Source organism: Cephus cinctus, unplaced genomic scaffold (genome assembly GCF_000341935.2).
Source record: "Cephus cinctus unplaced genomic scaffold, Ccin1 Ccin1_scaffold0048, whole genome shotgun sequence".
Taxonomy (NCBI): Eukaryota; Metazoa; Arthropoda; class Insecta; order Hymenoptera; family Cephidae; genus Cephus; species Cephus cinctus.
The window spans coordinates 61,025-65,488 of NW_014332793.1; positions in this window are offsets into that span (position 1 = coordinate 61,025).

Genomic DNA, 4,464 nt, shown 5'->3' on the forward strand with positions numbered 1-4,464 from the left:
CCACGTCACAACTGCCCTCCCCCAGGCGGGAACTCACGCGGTAAACGATTGTGAGCGATTGTCGACAGTCATGTTGGTGTCGCACGGCTCGAATCTACCGCGAGTCCAGGCACGCTAATCCACCTTCCGGCCGAGCTCTGCGGCCCCATCAGGGCAGTTCAATCGGTCTCCCTCCCTTATCGTGGACCATCACCAGATACATAAGGAAACTCAGCACAACACAAATTACCAAACATACTGACTCCATTATTTCCCGCGTGGCTTAACGCGGATTTCACTAATACCATACTAACAAAATAATCCCACGTTACGACAAAATCCACATTTCTCCGGGTTTATTTTCAAATTCACGGCCTTCAGTCGATTTAGGACCTTTTCTAGCCATACGAGATGTTCATCGAAGGTCTTTGTCGCGATGATAATATCATCATAACCTCGCGAAATCCGGCGACTTCTTCAATGGCGAGGCCATCCCGCGTTTCCCACGGGATCGTTTCGTTACTCGTGGTCGTCCACTATAGCTCGGTGAAGCCGTCTAATCCGATTCCAAAACTGCGTATCGCGTCCATTCCTAAGATCAATTCGCTCATTAAATCCGGTATTACTTGACACGTGATTACTTGCATTTCGTTCAGAATTGACATGGGAATCATCGCAACTCCCGGGATCTAAAGCTACCTGATGGTAAGCTTGTTTCAGATCAATCGTGGAGATATAATGCGCTGACCGTAACTGATCGAGAATACCTGTCAAATTTGGCAGGGGATACGCGTCTTTCTTCGCGACATCGTTCAATTTCCTAAAGTCCAAACACATCCGGTACGATCCGTTCGATTTCTTAACCATCACTATTGGGTTGGTCCATTCGTTCGACGATTGTTCGACAACTCCGTCCGCGAGTAACTCGTCGAGCTGACGATGCATTTCCTGCTCGATTATCGGCGATACGGGATAATTCCGCTGACGAATCGGCGCGTGCCCCTGCACATCTATTTTGTGCGTCATCAGGGTCGTAAAGGTTCCCGTTCCCTCGAGCGACGGAATCATCCTCGCGAGTAAGGAGTCTAATTGTCGCTTTTGGTCTGTCGTAACCTCGCGAAGTCCGGCGACTTCTTCAATGGCGAGGCCATCCCGCGTTTCCCACGGGATCGTTTCGTTACTCGTGGTCGTCCACTATAGCTCGGTGAAGCCGTCTAATCCGATTCCAAAACTGCGTATCGCGTCCATTCCTAAGATCAATTCGCTCATTAAATCCGGTATTACTTGACACGTGATTACTTGCATTTCGTTCAGAATTGACATGGGAATCATCGCGTGACCTCCTACACGTGCTGTCGCACCGTTGGCCATCGCGACAGTTTTTCCCTGGACTTCGTTCAACGTTATTCCCAAATTCGTGATCCATTCATGCTTAATCGTTCGGATACACGAGGCCGTTGCACCTGTATCTAGTAGCGCGTGTACCAGATCTCCGCCTATTCTTACCGGCAAATAAATTCGCGCACCATGTAGTCGCGGAGCTATCGGACACAATTCTGATTCGCGGTCTGGCGGGCCCACCCTACCGCGCCGAATCACTCCTAGTGCGTCATCTTCGGTTCTTCCGGTACTTTCCCCCTCTGAAACTACTCCCGAGAGGCGTGCTCCCTCCGCTTCTTCCGCCTCCGAATACATCTCGGGGTACGGTAAGACAGAGAAATTTTCGCCCCTTCGCGAATCTGAATCTTCGGGGTCGCCACTAAGACACGTCTCCGCCACGCTGGCGGATGCTAACCAAATTTTTAAATGGGCGTCGAACGGAGAAACACTACGGGTCATCGTCCACTATAGCTCGGTGAAGCCGTCTAATCCGATTCCAAAACTGCGTATCGCGTCCATTCCTAAGATCAATTCGCTCATTAAATCCGGTATTACTTGACACGTGATTACTTGCATTTCGTTCAGATCTGATCCGTTGTCACTAAGCTTGGTCGATTTTCCGTAATCTCTTCGGATGGAGGTAAGCTCGAACGCGTTTGCTCATTTTGCTCGCCCTCCTTAGGAATGACGGACACCCTGGTCCGCTCGCGTATTGGAGGCAGCCGGGGACCGTCTAATGCTGCCGTCCGTTCACGTTTCCCGAACGGTTCGCGAGCCGATCTTTGCACCGCGAACACTCGCTGACCGTCACCCCCTTGAGTCCGCACCAATAGCAAAAGATACCGTTCCGATCTTTCTTACAATCGCTATGGTAGTGTCCTTTTTCGCGACAATTCCAACACGTGATTGGCCGTTCATCCGGGGTTGCGCGTTTCGCACCTGAATCCGACGAATCATCTTTAACGGCCGTCACGTCATTCGAGGGTTTCGATCTCGGTTTCGTCCAACCGAATCTGGACTTATTCCCCGAGTTCTTCGCAGCGGGTTGGTCCTTCGGTCGATCATTTTCGGGCGCCTTAGGTTTGGCGCTTTTCTTCGTTTCCTGTCCGGACACGACGGCATTCACTTCGTGAACCGCGGTTTTCGTTCGCGGTTTAGCAATTTCCTAAAGTCCAAACACATCCGGTACGATCCGTTCGATTTCTTAACCATCACTATTGGGTTGGTCCATTCGTTCGACGATTGTTCGACAACTCCGTCCGCGAGTAACTCGTCGAGCTGACGATGCATTTCCTGCTCGATTATCGGCGATACGGGATAATTCCGCTGACGAATCGGCGCGTGCCCCTGCACATCTATTTTGTGCGTCATAAGGGTCGTAAAGGTTCCCGTTCCCTCGAGCGACGGAATCATCCTCGCGAGTTGCGATTCCGCGCGCTGCCACATGCTCTGGATGCAATCGAGGTAATCAAGACCGTTCTCGTAACGGCCTTGCGTTCTGGCGACGATTTCTTCTAGCAATCGACTACGAACTGACGGGACTCCGAATCTCTTACGCATTTCTCCGCAAAATTCGGCATAACTATGGATATGCACTTTCTTGTGCGTCCACCAATTGTTCGCGACGTCCTTCATTAATAAAGGAAGCACGCGAACTATATCCGATTCCGTCAGCCCGCACGTCTGTCGGCATTCCTCTAATCGGTCCAAAAATACGTCCACGTTATCGGTACCGCTTCCCGAGAATTTTAAACTCCAATTCTTTACGCGATCATACATTGCGGGATTATAACGCAGAAGTTCCTCCTGCTCCGCGCGGTGATAACGTGTAGACGGCATATCGTCTGGTTCTCTCTCCTGGAATCGCACGCGATTCGAGTGAGGTGTCTCCATAGGCACACTCCGGAGGTACAGCTGTGTCGAAGAAAACAATGGAGTTTGCGTCGTTACCGCGACCGGTGAGCATACCGGCATTTCGTTTCCCGAAGGTGAACTCGTAACGACCACGGACGATGTCGCTACCGACGACGTAAGGGTCGTACTGGTGGTGGTGATTGCTAGGTGAGCGCTTATCACGCGTCCTTGAGCTACGACCGCGGGGTCGTAGTCTGCGAACGACTGGGTGCGTAACGCGGTCTGTTCACCCCTAATATTTACAAGCGGTTCGTCCTCTGCTGTCCACGTCGTATTCGGAAACTGTGCCCTTCGAGTGGCACGACATAAGCGATCGCGAAGAACCGCAATCGTTCCCTGAGGATTCGCGTTGAAACCCATGAGCATATGCCTAAGCTGAGCGTACGTCAGCCCTTCGATCCAGGAATTGTACATTCTGTGAACGATATCTCCGGGAGATCCGTTTAACGGATCCGTGGTAGTCGTTACCACCGTTACTACGTGTGAGTCGCGAGGTGGGCTTCGTTGGACAAACATTTTTCGAACGGGTAGTACAGACAATATTTTAAAATTTTCGATAGACAAACGATACTATTCGTCCCGGTCGAGTGTGTTTACGTTCCGCGTAAACACTTGCCACAAGACAAAGAGACAATCAAAAAAAAACTTTCGACGATTCTAACGTTCGGGTGTTCAAATTCTTTTGAACCGTTCAAATATTCTTTCCGAGATTGTTTCTCACGATTACGAACTTTTCGCGGATCGTTGACCTAAATTTTTCCGTTCCGGCCTATTTCGAGGGCCCCACGTTGGGCGCCAAAAAGTTGTGACGTATTTTTACGCGATCGACCTCACCGGAAAATGCAAGACCGACCGGCGCACAACTTACGCGATTCCTACGCGTTCCAGGCAACCCAGGGGCTAACAAATTTCACTCTCGAAAATACCTAAGGTATTGTTGGGCGCCAGGTTCCAAAACGGGAACCACGTATCAGTCTCTACAATATGTCTTCGCGTGCCTACGTTGGCTAACTTAGCTACGCGGAGGCGGCGGGATTCGGAACAATAGGTCGGATGGGTCAGACGATCACGCGACACACAAAATCATTCGGACACTTCGATCTCAAATAAATGGTTCGGTTTATTAAAGAAAATTGGCGGCGCGAAGCGCGACGATTTCGTACAATACCGAATCGATGAATTACAAAAAAA